This window comes from Nuphar pumila, chromosome 14, assembly GCF_984573655.1.
Source record: "Nuphar pumila chromosome 14, dmNupPumi1.hap1.1, whole genome shotgun sequence".
NCBI lineage: Eukaryota > Viridiplantae > Streptophyta > Magnoliopsida > Nymphaeales > Nymphaeaceae > Nuphar > Nuphar pumila.
In genome coordinates, this window is record NC_143262.1 from 5816588 (window position 1) to 5836365 (window position 19778).

The window sequence follows — 19778 nt, forward strand, 5'->3', positions numbered from 1 at the left end:
ATGTACATTACTAGTGTGTCAAGAGGTCAAGGTTTCCTCCCCTTGTGGTCACGGATGCCTAGCATTATGCGTAGGCCTTGGGAATAGGGTGTCAACCTGTTGGGTTTGGTCAGATCCAGGTGAAACTAGACTAGGATTAGATTTTTGGGTATGGTATCAGATCTGAACCTGAGTCTAATCGGGTCCACTATAAGAAAAATTATACCCGGACCTGATAAGAACTACATGAACCAAACCCAGACCATACCCGGTAAAACCATATTTTTTATCATTTTTACATTGAAAAATTAGGGGTCTTAATTGGAACTCTGGTCGGGTTCCGTCTGATATAAAATTTCACAAACTATACCCGGTTCAATGTATTAATCGGACCTTCGGGTTCGGACCCAGGTCTTAATCGGGTATTCTTATTTATCACTATACCTGGACCCTATAGGGTTTATTTCGGGTCAGATCCGGGTAAACCAAGCCCGTTGACACCCCACTTGGTAGCGAGGATCCTTGGAGTTTTAGGCCTATGAGATGATGACCGTATGTATGAAAGGTTGAGTCAGCGTGACTAGTCTTCGATCATAAATGCGATTTCTTCAAGTAATAAATAAAAAAAGAAATTTTATTTTTTCTCTCTTTACATATTTGTTATGGATGAAAACAGGACCTCGGAACCAAATTTTGAAGATAGGGTCTGGATTCAGATCAGGGTATGAATTGGATCTCATACTGGAATCCTGTAGACGGTTATGATCGGAGTCCTTGTTGTACTGTATCTGTGGAAAATGGATAACAACCATTGATCTTTATGCAAATAATGAAAATGGATCCAGTTAGACCCCAGGTTGACCTGAATCAGATAGTGTTTATTTATCTGATTCCCACACGGATCCAGCAATGTCCCACAATCATTGTCCCAGATATGTATATAAATTAAGTGGATCCCATAATATGAGTCAGATCTGGGTTTCACCTTGTTGGATCTCTAACACTTTCATCGGAAGTCCAAAATTTGAATCCAGTTCTCGTTTCCAGGTCTGCACGGAAAGCATGCTTGAATATGAGGCAGAGGAAACTCGTCATAATATAAATTCTGATTTATTAATAATCAGAAACAAAAGACAGATTATACAAAAATACAGAAAAACATTGTAGACATAATCTTTAACATGTTCTGGGTTGGAGAATGGGTCGATGCTGGTATAGATCCAATTCTTTTGTTGAGCTGGTCCAGGTCCAGTCTGGTACCGGATGCATACTTGGGTCTGGGTAGACCTTTGGAATAGTACCGAACCCAGATAAAATGGGATTAAAACTAGGAGTTTACATGCAAAAATGAAACGAATTACACACCATCTGCTCCAGTCCCCAGTAAACATAATGAAACAAGTCCTAGTTTGAATCCAAGTCCAATAGGTTCCAACCTGACAGGCCGATGCTACACAAGGAAACCTTATTATTATTATTATTATTTTGACGAGAAAAAACTTAAGAGGGTCAAATAAACCTTACTATTTGGTGATCTATATTAGGGGTGGCAAAACATGACACGACCCGCCAACCCGCCTCTTAGGCGGGTTCGGGTTGGGCTTAAGCCAACCCGTTTAATAAATGGGTCGACCCGCGTAACCCGTTTATTAAACAGGTCGGGTTCGGGTTGGGGGTATGCCAACCCGCCAACCCGGCTGACCCGTTTAATAAACGGGTTAGGCGGGTGGGTCAACCCGCCAACCCACCAACCTGTCTGCCAACCCGCCAACCCGACTCGTCAACCCGACCCGCCAACCCGACCTGTCAACCCGACCCGCGAACCTGAGAACCCGTTTACCCGACCCAACCCATTTATTAAATGGGTTGGCGGGTCGTGTCGGGTTACCCGTTTATTAAACGGGTCGGGTTCGTGTTTGCCACAGCCGACCCGTTTAATAAGCGGGTCAGGTTCGGGTTGAGGTATGCTGACCCGCCAACCCGTCGGGTCGACCCGCCAACCCGACACGATTGCCACCCCTAATCTATATTTGAAGAACATGGGCTCCATTTAGGTTGAATCCAATTGGAGGTAATTCCATAGTATGGATCCGATTTACACTGAATTGGGTTAAATTTTAAAGATATTAAACAAATCTTTGGTTGGACTTAAGCTTGGTTTGCAGACTTTGTGAACCTGTATGGGGTCCATCTGATTTGTGGATCTTGAATCACACCCGGTTGGCCAACACTACAAGAAAAACTCTAATTAGCGAAAAAATTTTATGACGAAATTTTTGTCATAAATTTGCGATAGATTAGCTAGAGAAAACTATCTGTCACTAACATTCAAATTATTTGCGGAATTACCGACGGAAAAAAAAACTGTTGGGAATCTGTCGTGAATTAGTAATGGATTCGCGACGGAACAATTCGGTCTCAAACTCCGTCGCAAAATCGCGACGGCTCAACAGCAGAATTTTTTTGTCGCTATTTTGTCGCATATTTGCGACGGCGTTTGCGACAGAATATTGCCGTCACTAATCCGTCACTAAATTTTTCGTAAATCCCTAATGCGAGCCCCTTTTCCCTTTCTGTTTCATCAGTCGCCCGCCAGTCGCCCGTCGACCTCCCGTCGTCGGCCCGCCGCCCAGCGACCTCCCGTTGTCCGTCTGCCGCCCATCGATCTCCCGGCGATCTCCTCTCTCTTTCCCCTCTTGTTCTCTCTCTCGTTGTTGCCCCTCTGTGTTTTTCGACGAGCCACATCCAGTGAGCCCCCTTCCAGGTACATCCTCCATCTCTCAGGTCTTCTTCCTCCCTAAGACTAGTAGACTCCCCAACGACCCCCCTTCCGTCGTGTGGGGCAGCCCCTTCATCCCCTTCCTTTTTCTTTTTCGATAGCCTCTGTCGCTCGTGTTCCTCTTATAGAGGGTTGGCAGGGGCAAGACCCTATCGTCGGCTGGCTCGAGCGGGCCGACAGAGGCCAAGCCTCTGTCGCCCCCTCTCCTTTCCAACAAGTGGTAGGGTTGTCGCCTGCGTTGCCTCTTTTGTCAGGTAGAGGGCTCCCAGGGGAGAGGTTGCTCATGCCTCGATCGGCAGGGTGGCTGGGGCCCCTGCCTGCCTCTTGTTCAAGTAGGTTGGCAGGGGCTGAGCCCCTGCCACCTCTCTTTTTCTCGGTAGGTTGGCAGGGATCGAGCCCCTGCCACCTCCTTGTGTTTGTGAGCAATGGCAGGGGCCGAGCCCTATGGTCGTCTCCCTCTCTTTTTTCTCTTTTAGTGGGCAAGGGTCGAGCCCTCACATATCCTTGGGTTTTTTCAGTGAGTCGGCATGACGCAGCCAAGCCATGTCACCTCCCTGTTTGCCTGGGTAGGTCGGTAGGGGTCAAGCTCTGTCAACTTTGACCGTTTTTTTTTTTTTGACAGGTTGGCTGAGGTAAGGCCCTTGTTGCTTATAGTTTTGGGGCTCATTTTCGATAGAGGGCATCACCCTCGTTGTCATCAGGTAATAAACTTCATTTTAACACAGTGTCTCTTGCAAATTTCTCAACGGATCTCGCTTGTGCCTTGTCACCCGTAGTAAGTAAGTGACAAAAACAATGCAAATCGAGTAAATACCCGTGGTGAGTAAGTGATGCATGTGTATCACAGGTTATTTAATTTCTTGGATGCAACACTTTTTTGTTCACACACTCACTTAGTTGTGGATATCTAGGACTGCTTTGATGGAGTTCGGAGATCATGTTGAACATGATTTTAATGTATGAAAATAGAAGTGTTCTTATTTTTAAAGTTCGGATTCCATGTTAGTCATGGTAGTAGTTAGCAGGATATTAGAGTGTGTTTACTGCAGGTACATGTTTGACATTATTTTGATATGAATGATTTGAATGTATTGTAATGTTTGATGTGATTGTATACATGCTTGCATGAAGTTACTTTCAATTTGATTATGACTTCCATGTGAAATTGTATCATGAAAACATGCTTCAAATGAATGCATCGTGTTATGAATGAGTTTGCACATGAAAATGAATGATAAGTTACCAATGCTTCAAACATGCTTCAAATGAATGGTTTTACACATGAAAATATTAAGTTATCAATGCATGCATCATAGTTCTTGTGATTGTATGACATTATAAATATATATATATATATATGTATGTGTGTGTGTGTGATATATCAAATCATTACATCTACCACGAATGCATGATAAATTTGATATTTTCTTCATCATATCATTCTGATGATTCTCTTTTAACTGGTTAGGATAATATCCGTAACATCATACGACAAAATGACTGCAAACCATGAATGCATGTACCGTAGGATAGTTGGCAATGAGGTATCGCTTGAATATATAGATGGTGTTGACAGTTTTATTGAATTTGCAACGACAAGTGTCAGTATAGTGGATCCCACAGGTCGGATTAGGTGTCCCTGCAAGATTTGTAGAACCTCATGGCATTAGACATCACCTATACATGAAGGGTTTTGTGAGTGATTATTAGAATTGGATGTTTCATGGTGAAGAATTTAAGAATAATTTTAACACACGGGTGAATGTGGTGCACGATTATCCATATACGAATTTGATATTTGATGTCGCAGGACCAGAACTGGGTTCTGCTATGGGTCCTAGTGATGTAACAACTGGGGTAGAGGAAGAAGCATCAAAGGATGCAATTAGTATATTTTATGATTTACTTAGAGATGCTGATAGGCCACTTTAGAATGGTTGCGCGAGTCACACTATCTTGTCTGCAGTTCTTCAACTACTGAATTTGAAGTCCAAGTTTAATTTGAGTTAATCATGTTTTGACAGCTTATGTTCTTTTATGAAGAGTATTTTTCCCAAAGATGAGAAATTGCCACAAAATTTCTATCGTGCAGAGGTTATGGTCAATGCTCTAGGTATGGGGTATCAAAAGATAGATGCTTGTCCAAATTACAGCATGTTGAATTTCAAATATTAGAAAAATAGTAGATCATGCCGTCATGTGAGCATCCTCGGTTTAAGCCAAAGACAAGAGGCAATGGTAGCATGAGGTCAAAAGAAGTGTCATACAAGTCGCTCTACTACTTCCCTCTCACTCCTAGATTGCAACGATTGTATATGTCTTCGAGAATAGCTAAACACATGAGATGACATGCAAATAAAGTTCGACATGATGAAGACAAGATCACACATCCTATTGACGCGGAAGCTTGGAAGCACTTTCATCGTACTCATCAGAGCTTCGCAATAGAAGTGAGAAATGTTAGGCTTGATTTATATACAGATGGATTTAATCCATTTGAGGGTAGATAAACTCCATACTCGTGTTGGTCAGTATTTGTAACCCCATACAACCTTCCTCCAAGCTTATATATAAAACATCAAAATCTTTTCTTGTTTCTATTGATCCCTGGTCTGACTTCTCTGGGCAAAAATCTTGGTGTATATTTAAGGTCATTGATTGATGAACTGAAAGTATTGTGGGATGACAATGTTCTCACATACGATGCCCATAAAAACTAAAATTTCAATATGAAGGTTGTTGTTCTATGGGCAAGCAGTGACTTCCCTGGATATGATATGTTATATGGTTGGAGTACCCATGGGAGGTGGACATGTCCGTACTGCAAGGAGGATACAAAATCTTTTAGATTGACGCATGAAAAGAAGTCGTGCTGGTTTGATTATCATCGTCGATTTCTACCTAGCGACCATATGTTCCGACGACAAAAGAATGTGTTTCGAGCAGGTACAACTGAAATAGAAGGTCCACCCACAAGATTGTCTGGCATAAAAATTTTAAGAAGATTGTGATACTTTCCATATGGACTGACAGATGCCCGTAGCTTGACGCCCTTCCTTGGACTTGAGAAGGATTACAATTGAACAAAAAATCTATATTTTGAGAACTACCATATTGGTCGATCTTATTGATACGACATAATTTGGATATGATGCATGTAGAGAAAAATGTGTTTAATAATGTATTCAATACAGTAATGAATGCGAAAGGGAAAACAAAGAATAATCCGAAGGCCTGTATGGATTTAAAGTAATATGTAAAAGACTAGATTTGAAACTCAAAAAGTACAATGGCAAAGGCAAGGTATGTGCTTGTACCAGATCAAGTAAAGCAGGTATATCAATGGTTGAGACAATTGAGATTTTTAGATAGATACGTCTCTAACATTGCTCGGGCTGTGAAGATAGACGAAGGACAATTATATGGGTTGAAGAGCCATGATTGTCATGTCTTTATGCAACGGTTGATACCCCTAGCATTCCATGATATGTTAAACAAACCTATATGGGGGTATTATCTAATTGATTAGATTTTTTAGAACATTGTGCGCATCGGAAGTCGTAGTATCTGAGGTAAAGAATCTCAATGATTCTGTCATCACTACTATTTGTCGGCTAGAAAAGATATTTCTGCCAACATTTTTTTATATTATGAAACATTTGATCATACACTTGCCATATGAAATAAGGGTTGGTGGTCATGTGCAATATCGGTGGATGTACCCATTTGAAAGGTATATGTTTTCTTATATTTTTCTCTTCAATGCTATTGAAAAATTTATTATAATTCGAGATGTATATTGTTGACAGATGCTTGTTTGACCTCAAAAAAAAGGTTCAAAATAAAGCAAGAGTAGAGGGCTCTATTTGTGAGGCATACACTTTATAAGAGATTTTAAATTTCTCATCTATGTACTTTGAACCTTACATTCCAACATGTTACACATGCCCACCTCGTAACGATGATGGAGAACAATTTACTGTGGCTAACAAACTATCGATATTTCAACCACTTGGGCATGCCTTTGGCAGTTGCCGGTCAAGACTCGTAGAAGATCAAGAGCAAGACGTTGCACAAATCTATATCATTTTTAATTACTCAGCGATTGACCCATACATCGAGTAAGTATATGTAGATGCAACACAAATCTATATCCTTTTATGTTTTATACGTGCATACATGGTTTGGTAATATAAGTATTTGTTAAGTGCAGACGATTTGATCTGGAGTTGCGAAGAGAACTTTCAGATCTCACTGATGCAGAAATACAAAAGGAACATGAAAATAAGTTTGTGGCATGGTTGACAGAGTTGGTAAGGACAATGACATACATTGTCTTCGTGTAAATAAAAATAAGTTACTTAATTGGTTGTGATCACAGTCATTGTTTATGCTTATAGGTATGCCATGGTGATGTTAAGGACTAAGGAATATGTGATTTATAAAATGGTTTGACCAAAGTTGTGCAATATTACAATAGGTACATCGTAAATGGTTATCGATTCCATATAAAAGACGACAATGTAAATAAGTTAACGATGAATAGTGACGTGTGTGTCAAGGGTAGCAGCTACGGTGAACATGAACATGACTACTATGGTGCTATAGAAGAAATAATGGAGTTGACTTACTTAGGCATAAATAATAGGGTAATTTTATTCAAGTGTCATTGGTTTGATCCCACTGCAACAAAAGTCGACAAAGCCTCAGGCATTGTGGAGGTGAATCATAAATCAAGGTTTGAAACATATGAACCATTCATATTAGCCTCACAAGCTCAACAAGTTTACTATACTTCATATCTGAGTACAAAGAAGCCAGATAGAAAAGAATGATGGGCAGTATTCAAGGTGAAGTCCAAACTATACCCCGAGTATGATTAGTTACAGGAAGGCAGGTTAACTAAAGAGAGTGATTACTATCAATCAGATGATATGTATGATTTCTCTTATGGTCACGATGTCGCGCATGGTATGCATGTCATATATCCATTGATCGATGAAATATTCTTGGAAGAATGTGATCCAAATGATATATCAAGTGGATGGGCGACCAATGAAGAAAAAGAAGAAGAATATGAAAGTCAAACAAGTGATAAGGAAGAATTCTTGAGCTAGTGAAATAAATCTTGTAATACATACCTCTATTTGATGTGAATGATTTGAATGTATTACAATGATTTCAATGTATTGCATGACATTTTTTATTCTTTGATTATGTATCTTCGATACATATAGAGTCGTGATTTGAATGTATTATAACATGTTTAAATGATTTGAATGTATTACAATATTTGATGTGAATAATTTGAATGTATTGAAATGTATTGCAATGATTTGAATGATTTGAAGGTATTGCAATATTTGAATGTATTGCATGACATTTTTTATCCTTTGATTATATATCTTTGATACGTATAGAGTTATGATTTGAATGTATTATAACGTATTTGAATGTATTACAATATTTGATGTGAATGATTTGAATTATTTGAATGTATTGAAATGTATTGCAATGGTTTGAATGATTTGAAGGTATTGCAATGTTTGAATGTATTGCATGACATTTTTTATTCTTTGATTATATATCTTCAATACATATAGAGTTATGATTTGAATGTATTGTAACGTGTTTGAATGATTTGAATGTATAACAATATTTGATGTGAATGATTTGAATTATTTGAATGTATTGAAATGTATTGCAATGATTTGAATGATTTGAAGGTATTGCAATGTTTGAATATATTGCATGACGTTTTTATTTGTTAGAATATGGTTCGTAGAGGTTACAGTGGTCGATTACCCAGTGGTAACTAGTCTCAACCTTCATCTTCACGGGCTACTTCGATGAGTATATCATTTAACTAATTGTATACTTGATTAGATTAAATATGCATTGTGTGAATTTCTAACTCATTTTTCTACAAATAATGTTTCACCTACACATGATCCACCTATACCAGTTGTTCATACAAGTCACGAGACAACGCTGGATGCAGGGTCTTCTCAGTCTGACACACGATGACTCATTCAAATAGTGTATATCAATAATCGACCGTAAGTATTTCATTTTCACTTATCCTATACTTATAAATATTGTATATTGATAGTTAATATGTAACAATTCATGTGTAGTGCGAGGTTCGAGCCACAAGAAGTAATACGAGAGATTAGGCATTCACTAGTTCAACATCTACCTGGATCAGTCGCTCAATGAAAAAAGTAGCCGAATGAGGTGTTGGACAGATTGTAGTCCTCATTCATGGTATACAATCATTTCTCATAGTTAATGTGTTTCATATTTAATTTTTTGTTATAGTAATGTCTACTAACTTTCTGAAAGTATCTGTAGGTTTCGAATCACTTTGCAACTACGATGGAGGAGCAGGACACGAGGAAGGTATGGCAGAAGGTGGTTGTTAGTTGATTTGCATACATATTACATAATATGAAGATTGCAGCAAGAAAAACATCTGGTGGGATAGATGATCCACTGTAGTGGAAGGGCCATGGACCTTCTACTATCAGGTCAGATGTTTGGGATGCAATGTACGATAAGTGGGCGGGACATGAATTTCGAAACTGCTCAGCGAAGGCTGCACAAAATTGAGTAAAGATGCTCGATGCCCATCTACACACAGGCGGACCTAGGACTTTTGGAAGCCACCTAAAGAAAATGGTAACTCATCAATATATATTGTCAATTTTATAAGTATTGTTACCTATTAAATAAATTTTTTATCATTTAACTTCACAGGAAGTAGAAAAATGAGACATTGTGCCATACAAGAATGTGTTTGTCGAAACACATAGACGTAAGACCACGGGAGAGTTCATATTAGAGAAGGCGAGAACGATAATGGTATATATTTATTGTATTAATAAATATTATAATATACAAGTTATCATAAATATTATAATTCTTAATTATTAATTCATACTGTAATCATTACTTTGTAGGAGTCATATGAGCAACAGATGATAGAACGATATGACAACGACTCCACTCAGCATCCACCTTTTGATCCTATAGCATGTGTGACTGCAACAGGTGGACTAAAAAAGGCTCATGTGTTCGGGTTTGGGAGTAATATGAACACCTCACCAGTCATTGCCTCCTCCAGTTACAGCTCACAGAGTTCTCTCGCCAGCATCAACTCCAAGCATTCGACTGACCCGCCTAATTCTTGGGATGGTGTCTGTCAGCTTGTTAAGGACACAACGCGTGACTATTTACATGAAGCAATTTCTGACATTTTTCGTAATGAGTTGTGCAACTTTTTTCAGGATAGGGGAACTTCGTCTGCAAGTGCCTCTTAGGTATGAAAGTTTCATGTGATTTGTTTCATGGCGTTAGATTTCAAGCTAGTATATGCATGATTAGAACATATATTTGCATGATTGAATCATTATGAATTTTTTATGTCAGCCTTATAACACATCTGAATTTTGTTAATATCCTTCACTTTATTGCTAGCTAGATTATGTGTAATTCACTCATGTTACTTTGATTGCCTTAACTTAGGTGCATTGCATATAATTTATTTTATTATATTTTGTTTATCAATACTAACCTTTATTTTCTCTTGTAGGATGTTGGATATAATCAGCGTAGAGAAGCTGAAGGGGCAGATCGAGACAATGAAGAAGATGACGCACATAATCTTGACGATGATTAGATTCATGTGTTGAATTTGTTGTACCTTCTTGTTGTTTCAAAAGAAAATCTTTGTAAATGTTCACTTGTAAATAATTAGAACTTAGCAAGGATTATAGTGGATCAATAAATTGTTTTAGTTGCTTTTTATATATATTTTTTATGTATACTTTATTTTTTATACACATAAAATATAAATTATACAGAAAATATAAATTGTATCACTAGAATTTTTTCTCAATATTTATGTTTTAAACAATTTGTTTTAATTTTTTTTTATTGTTTGCGACGGATTAACGACATGTATTATCCATCATTATTTACTATTGGCATCCAATTTAGCGACGGATTAGGGACAAATATTTATCCATCGTAAAAGTGAATCGGCCAATGTTTTTGCGATGGATTTTAATCCATCGCCAAACCAAATCTTCGCATATTAACGACGACCTTCCGACGAATCATGGCATTCGCTAATTCATCATAAATTAGCGATGAAACTTGCGACAGATAGTTTTTGTTGCTAATTAGCGACTAGAATTTTGCGATAGAAGTTATCCATCGCTAATCTGTCGCTAATCCATCGCTAAACTATTTAGCGATGGATTAGCAATGGATTGATGTCGTCGCTAATCCACAGATTTCTTGTAGTGTAATCAGACCTACTTTAGCATACTCAGACCCTAATACTTAGGGATGACATTGGACAAGGGCGGGGGCGAGGGACAAGGTCTTCACCCCCACACCCCATCTCAAAATCTGGACCTTCATCCCCGCACTGATTTGAATTTTAACTTCCATCACAGTTTCATGTCCTCCATCTCCTGTCCAAACGGGGGTGAGGCAAGGTGGGGCCCATTTTCCCTCCGTCCATTGCCATCCCTTAGAAGGATCGGGGATGGGATGGGATGGGGTGGGGTGGGGTGGGGTGGGGCAGGGCAAGGCGGGGATTGGGACGGGGACGAAGCAGGGCAGAAGAAAGCATAAGTCCATCCCCGCACGGGTTTTGATTTTAACCTTCATCCTCGCCTTCATCCCCGTTTCATGTCCTTCATTCCCGGTCCAAACGGGGCGGGGCCCCATTTCTCCCTGGTCCATTGCCATCCCTACTAATACTATCAGGTTTTGCATAGGGTCTAGTCCGTTAAACCCGTCCCTTTTAACTGTCCTATGCAAAAACTTATTAGATTTAGTGGAAGGTCTGGACCCTCCCTTGTCTTGGCTCAGGTAAGGATCTAACCAGCACCATTGATAGATTTATGTGCAAGAGCATGATCAGTTTGACAAGGCTTGCGGATTATCTTTGATATATATTTCAATAATTTTAACTTGATTCCTCAATAAGCTAATATCCTAAACACGTGGAATTATGTTACTTTTTGACCCTCCAATAGTCAATAATACCGTCAGGATTTTCTCGATTTAAAATAAAAAGATATTATTTGAAACAAGATATTCTTTTGTAAAAATCAAGAAGACTGTGGATTTATTTTATGAGGAGGAACCCTCGCAGAGAACCGGGTTACTTAATGGGCCTATTCCCTGGGTAAACCCCGGATGGGCTCACTGATACTTCAGCCCTTACTGAGCTCACCAGTTAAAGGCACCCACACACTCAATGAGAGTCGAACCTGGGACGAAAGGGGCCAGCACCTTCTCCTCAAGCCCGCTGCCACTTGGGTGACCCAGGTGGGTGAAATTGATATGTAAGTTGTGATCACTCACTTCATAATACTTCACTCTTGAATCCTGTGGAAGTTGGTCACAAGACGGATTTGTGACTAAGGCTGGTAAACGAACAGTGCAGATCGTGGCTTGGCTCATCACGAACTTGTTCGTGATCAGTTCATATAGTCAGCGAACCGAGCTACGAGCAGCTCGTTTAGCCTAAATGAGTCAATTTGCCCGAACACAAGGTGTTCAGCTTGGCTCGGCTCGATAGTGCTTATGGATAATATATATTTTGTATAATATATGAAAGGAAGAATGCATAATATATATATATATAATTGACAATTAAGTGTAATTTATAAAAAGTTATATATATTTTCAAATATAATATATTAAAATGTATATACTATGTATAAATAACATGGAATGCTTTTACACGAGCTAGCTTATGTTCGGCTTATCTCAATCAGGGCCAAACAGAGCTCGAGCTAAGCTTGACTAAACATGAACACGAGCTGAGCCATGAGCTCAATTCACTAGTAAATCTGCTGACCCCGAACATGCCCTGTTCAGTTCATTCAGCTAGTTTACCAGCCTTACCTGTGACCAACAACCATAGCTTTTTTATTCTCAGTTTTGACCCCACCTGCTACCAAGGCAAACTCACCTTAAAAGTTGCATTAAAATAAACATAAACCTGCAAAAAAATCGTGATATATTGAAATTTAAAATAAAACAAATTATCATCATTATATCGTAAATTTCATGTTTTTGTGACAGACATCCAAATAAACGAGAAAAGCTGGGAAATCGCATTATGAGGCATCTTGATGTTGGCATATGCCGTATCAACTTCCACCAACCTGCACTTTCGCCCTTCATCATGGCATGACTTAGAGTCTTAGACCACAACCATCTCCACCACTAACTTATCTTCTGACTAAAACGTTTACCATATTGCGTCCAAACTCTGACATTAGACAGCACACTCACTAAGCATAAAGGAGCATTGACACATGGATAACTGCGAAGTCAAGTATGAAAATTATGTTTTTTTTCAGATCATAGCTTTTTATGTAAAAATATGCTTTTTTATGATTGAAAAGTTGATACATTTTTTTCAACTCTCATAAAACCTGACATATTTGTCTGAAAAACAAGATTCGAAACCTGACATATTTGTCAGAAAAACATGATTTAAAGGTCAGTTTCTTCGAAACTTAATACATAGATCACATTATATTACATTTTTTCAATAGCTACGATTGTAGCAAATATATATAATAGAGTCATCTTTACACTGTCAGTGATTTTTTTTTTCTGTTAAGGTAACAAATTTTACAAATAAACAATGTAATAGATCCTAATGCTTACTGTTTGATCAGAGAGAGAGAGGATCAGGTGCAATGTGATTGCATACTTTTAGTGTGTTAGCTGCGGGGCCAAAGCAATAATGGAGGGTGATAAAGTGCAATAACACACTAAAAGTGTGTAATTACATTGCACCTAATCCTTCCTCGTTTTATAACGGTCTACCACTTTAAATTAGTATCACCTTTCATATCCTTCTCTTGTGAGCATAACTTTCATGATTGATTGCTTGCATATGGCTCCTCTTAAGTTCTTGTGCATTCGATTATAAGATTTAGGTTCTGTTAGGGAGCCTTGCACTGTTTTCGTGCTTTCGTGTGTTGCTAAAATATGGTTTTGACACAATGTGGTATTAAGGATGGAGTTGCTAAAACCAATCCTCTTGTGAATGGTGTTGAAACAATATTTGACACATGTCTTGGTGCTATTAGGGATGGCAGTGGACCGGGGCGGGGGTGGAGGACAAGGTTTCCAACCCCTCCTCCATCTCCGCACAGGGATAGATTTTAACCTCCACTCCTGCCTCCATCCCCGTTTCATGTCCTCCATCCCCGGTCCAAACGGGGGTGAGGCGGGGCGGGGCCCCGTTTCCCCTCGGTCTAGTCATTCTTTAAAGGATTGGGGACTGGGCGGGGCGGGGATTGAGACGGAGACGGGATGGGGCGAGAAAAAGCGCAAGTCCATCCCTGCCTCCATCCCCGCACGGGGATAGATTTTAACCTTCATTCCCGCCTCCATCTCTGTTTCATGCCATTCATCCCGGTCCAAATGGGGCGAGGCAGGGCGGCGCCCCATTGTCCCCCGATCCACTGCCATCCCTAGGTGCTATAGATCACCTTGATGGAATGTCCCTTTGTCTCAGTGAACATCTTGGTGATACGAAGGTGGCCGTTCGAAAAGATGTTCAGTGGATATTGAAAATTACTACCGATCTATGGTGATTTTTTATATCACCTGATTTGATCCGGTTAAAATATAGTGTGGGGGCTGTCAACTCCACATCCGATACAGTGTTTTGGCAATATGACTGCCACTTGAGATCAAAGGAACGGCTAAGTGCTGAGCTTTGTGACACTAGCCAATTACATGACAGCATTGCATGAAATATTGTCACATACCCATGCACTTAACCACTCCTTGGATCCTTGTTCATATGACTGCTTCCAAACAGTAGAGAGGACGAGACTGAAAGCCACAACACACCTCCGGTCCATGGCTCCCAAACAAAGGCTTAATTATGAAGACATTAGAGAGAGAGAGAGAGAGAGAGAGAGAGAGAGAGAGAGAGAGAGAGAGAGAGAGAGAGAGAGATTCATGTCAAAAATTATTTGCTAAAATTAGGCACATTAGAGAATATTTAAACATTGTTGAGGGTAGGGATGCACACGAGCCGAACCTGGGCTCTTTGAACTCGGCTCGGTTTAAAATATGTATGTCCAAGCTCGGCTCGAGCTCAGAGCCGAGCTTGTAGGGCATTGATCGGACTCGGATTGGTTCCGAGCAAGCTGAGCTTCAATGATATTTCATAAAATATTCAATGGTATTCTGTAAATAATCGTATTTTTTTTTTTGCAGAGGTGAGATTCAATCCCCCGACCTCTTTAACGTTAAGCAAATGACCCATTATTAAGCCATCTTTTGACTGTTGTAACTGAAAAAAATGTATACATACTAAAAATTCTCTAGATCAATGAAAAGAAAAGCAAAAAACGAGATTCAAACCCAACACTTTCTGAAGAAAAAACTAGCACCCTACCCATTACGGTAACAACAAACTTATGATTTTATTTATAAACATATTATATTGTATTCTCAATGAACCGAGCCTTATCGAGGATAAGCCTCAACAGCCCGAGCTGAGCTTTAATCAGTTCGGTGTGCATCCCTAGTTGAGGGTTAATATTGATGTTGTCTTGATGGTATTCAAAACCAAGGCAGCTCAGCCAAGTTAGTAAAGGACCCAGATCCGTTGGATCACAAGGCCAACATCATTAGGAAGATTCCAGAAAGATATTCAAAGCATGAAGACTTGAAAGAGGACTCTTTCCAAAAGGAGTTTTGTTGAACTTGAGAATGTCACTAAGAATTCTAATCTTTCTTAAAAGAGAAAGTTCAAATCTTAACAGAGGAGTTTACAAATGTGCTAATCTTCGTTATGTAGAGAGGAGAGGAAACTCCTCTCTTATTCATCTAAACTAAAACCATTATAAGAGAACCCTTCTCTCACATTGAATGGTTAAGAGAAAGTGAGGAATAATCATAAGCATAGATCTATTGAATCTAATCACGTTAAAAAACATTGTACATGTGTGTGCCATTTTTTGCTTTATAGAAACGTTGATACATTCATATGGTATCAGAGCCAACATCAGCATGATCTCGTTTCAGCTGGCCTCAGCTTTGTAATGGCATCTTCTCAGAGTTCAAATATAAGTTATTTTCCTCCACTTCTTACACCAAACAACTTTTGGTATTTTCTTTCAAAGAAGATTAATTCTAAAAATTATACTTTATGGGTTTCACAATTTAATCAACTTCTTATTTCATATGATTGGAAATGGTTGGTTATCAGGAAGACCACCTTATAATAACCAATCTAGCCGGTTCTCCAATGCTGGTGATTCTAGTTGTACAAGGTAGCAGGTCACATGTCAATATTGTGACAAAGTTAGCCACTCAACTAAGACTTGACGGCTTGTCCCACTGCATGCATATCATGCTACTTAAGTGAGGATGTCTGATATCTTGAAGGTGGATCATATGATCATATATCTCCAGATCTTATTGCTCTGTTTATTTATTCTGATTATTAAGGTCTAAATTCTGTTAAAGTTGGTAATGGTGCAGGTTTGAAAACTTCTTATGTTGGAAATTCTGTTCTTTGTTTGGTAGTTCAAAGTTTTTGATGAATGATATTCTACATGCCCCTAAAATGACTAAAGGTTGTTGTCCGTGCAAATATTCACCCAAGACAGCCAAGTAATGTTTGAGTTCAGACCGGGTGACTGCAAGGTCAAGGCTGCAGTGACTAGGAAGGAGCTAATTCGTGGCAAAGTCAATGAAGGCCTTTACTATATTGATTTTTTGAGTAGTTTTCAAAATAATTCTGCATATTTTTTACAAAAAGTTAGTTTTGTAGATGACATAAAAGGCTTGGTCATGCTAATATGAAAATTGTTCAAAAGATTATTCAGAATTTTGGATTGTCGTATGATAATGGTAATGAGTTTTTTGTTTTCCCTTCATGTTAAATTGGAAAACAACAAAAGCTATTGTTTTTCATGATTTCTTATGATAATCTTTTTGTAATACCTAAAAATTTTAATTCAAATATTCAGGATTAATTGCTTAAGATTTGTGTAAGTTCGGATCTTATAGTGATCCAAACCTAAGAAATTCGGTCTAAAATCAAAGTCGGAGCAGTACAAGCTCCATAATATCAATTCAAATTGAATTTGGATTGACAAGGACTCTAGTAAGCTTGTTTTAATGGAAAGAGAGTCATGTATGTAGTGGATTAGATAGAGATTCAGAGAACTCAAAGCCTAAAGGGGCAACAATGATGGAATGATTGAAAGCAAGGCAAAATAGGTTTTTATCTAGGAAGAAAGAAGGGATTAGAATAGTAAGTTGGGATAAAATGGGAACATCCTACGGTGGGGACTTTCCACTTCATGGAGAGTTGCCATGTGGCGCACCCTCTCCCTCTCTTCTCTTTCTTTCTCTCCTCCCCTTTCACTCTCTTCCTTTCCTCTTTCTCTCTCCTCCTCTTTCCTCTCTTTTTCTCTCATTTTCACCACACCACCTCTCTCTCTTTATTCATCTCTCTCTCTGTCTCTCATCTTTCTCGAATCACTCTCTCTCCCTCTCTCTCTCTATGTTTCCTCCTTTCACAAAGCCAACCACCACACGCGTTGGCCTCCTGTCATCGGACCACCATCACCACTACCTTTTCCCCCCACCTCTACTAGTTGGACACTGTCTGCTGACCACCACCCTACTCGACTGGACACCCATCCACCCTTGCGAGCTAGGGGCACCCAACCTCCGTCAGCCTCCTGCAGTCGATTGCTGTCGTCGGTCTACCCCAATTGGGCACCTGCTCCTCTCCCTCCTCTATTTCGTCAGTCTCTTCATCCCTTCAGTTGTTTGCAAAAGAGTAGAGGGGGAGAAGAAGAAGAAAGAGGAAGAAGAGGGGAGAATGGGCCATAGCTCTGCTGCCACTGCCCTTATGCGCAATCCCGCTACCACTGCCCTCATGTGTAGCTACCACTACAGTGCCTCCAGAGTCATTGTAGTTATCTCGCCAGGCAATTGTGCTATCGAGCCACCATCGATGGGCAACTTGCTTGTGTCGCTCCATGCTGCCACACTATGTTCATGTGTTGTCACGTGCATGTATTGCCACCATGGATGTTGTCATTATCGTACACCCCTCACATGATCAATCCTCCACCAGAGTGTGCCTCGAGATTGGGAAGTTCAAAAAGTCTTTGAATGAAGGACACGACTGTAAAGGTACGATTCCTCACATGTTTAGTGTGTCTTAAGATAATCACATACAAAGATAGGGCAAGTTTTATCCCAACTTCCAACGAGATATGTTGACCTCGAAAAAAGCTTTTTGTGGCTCATAAATATTTAATTATTAATTATGCACTAGCCGAAGTTGAGATTGGTGGACATGGGATTAAAATTGTAGAATTGTGTGATTCAGAATATTTGGCGTATTTTGTTTTGCAGGATAAACATTAAACATTTAAAAGATAAAGTTTGGTATATAAAACTGCATGTTTTGTAGGTTAGACTATTAAAAGTGTATGCTTGATATGTATGTGCGTGTGTTAGGACGACATACATACGAGTGTATAATTATGCACGTATGCAAATAACGCATATGCATAAATGTATGTGATGCGATCATGGCATACGTATGAGAAATATGTTGTTACTTGTATGTGTATCAAAATGACATTCAAATAATATTTAATTGTGTGTATTAAATAGAGGCGTACACATGATTGTGTGTATTATGATGCATATATATACAATTACAATATATGTACGAGAATTATGTTGTGTACGTGTACCCAGGGTGTATATTTTTATTGACTTATTTTCAAGAGTGGAGTCCTTGTCTGGTCCATTTCCTTTGCAAACTGGTTCATAGTGGGCTAATATATGCTTGTATTTGCGCTCAGACGAGGCTCCTAGTGCTTAGTTTGATTGGCGCATCACTATTGATCAAGCCTCGTATTGTTGAAAAAGTAGAGTGAACGGTAATATTCATGAGGTACATGTGCTTGAGTGGTTTGTATAATATCGGATGTCGATATGTGACATGCATGTATACAACTTATGCATACATATGAATGTTTGTGTTATTTGTGTTCATTGTTGTGACATAACCGAATTAAAATTAGATAACATTGGCATGCCAATATGTCCTATGCATTAATGAAGGATGTTGACCTTGTGATGTATTTATGCTAGGTTGGCATAAGTATTACTGATCTTGGATTGTTCAAGAGCTTGTATGAAATAGGATAGAATAAAATTTAACTACATAGGAAAGGTTGCACGCATTAGAAGGTATATGCTTAGGATAGGTCGCGTAGAGAGGGTTGGATGATATTTGTGTGTGTGCATGCAATTATGACATATGATATGATGAATGATAATATTCATTATGACTGTATACAATTATGTCATACAAAACGATAAATGATTATATTTGATGTGTGAATGCAATTATGGCATACGACATGATGAATGATAATATTTATTGTCAGAATATGCAATTATGACATATGAAATGATAAATTATTATATTTGTGTATGTGAATGCAATTATGGCATACAAAACGATAAATGATGAAAGATAATATTCATTTTGAGCATATACACTTGGGGCATACAAAATGATTAATGATTTCTTGAATATGAGATTTTGCTATTCGTCATTGATATTCGCTCGATTGATGAATAATATGTGAAGCATGAAGTGCATGAAATTATAGCTTGATTTTTTAAGGATATTGACCCCAAATGATTCCCACGAAGGCGAAGTTTCAGTGTTTGTATTTTACATTTACGAATATGATAAATGGTGGGTGATAAATGAGAAGCATATATCTTTGTACACTTTTGAATATGAAAGTGATGGGTATTGACTCATGATTATTTTGAATATGAAACTATTTTAATTATGTTTTAAAACTTGCAAGTATGGCAATTATTATTTATGTATGAGGTATGTGATCATATAGTATATATTATGGGTATATACCAAAATGATTTTTTTGAATGCGAGGTTTCA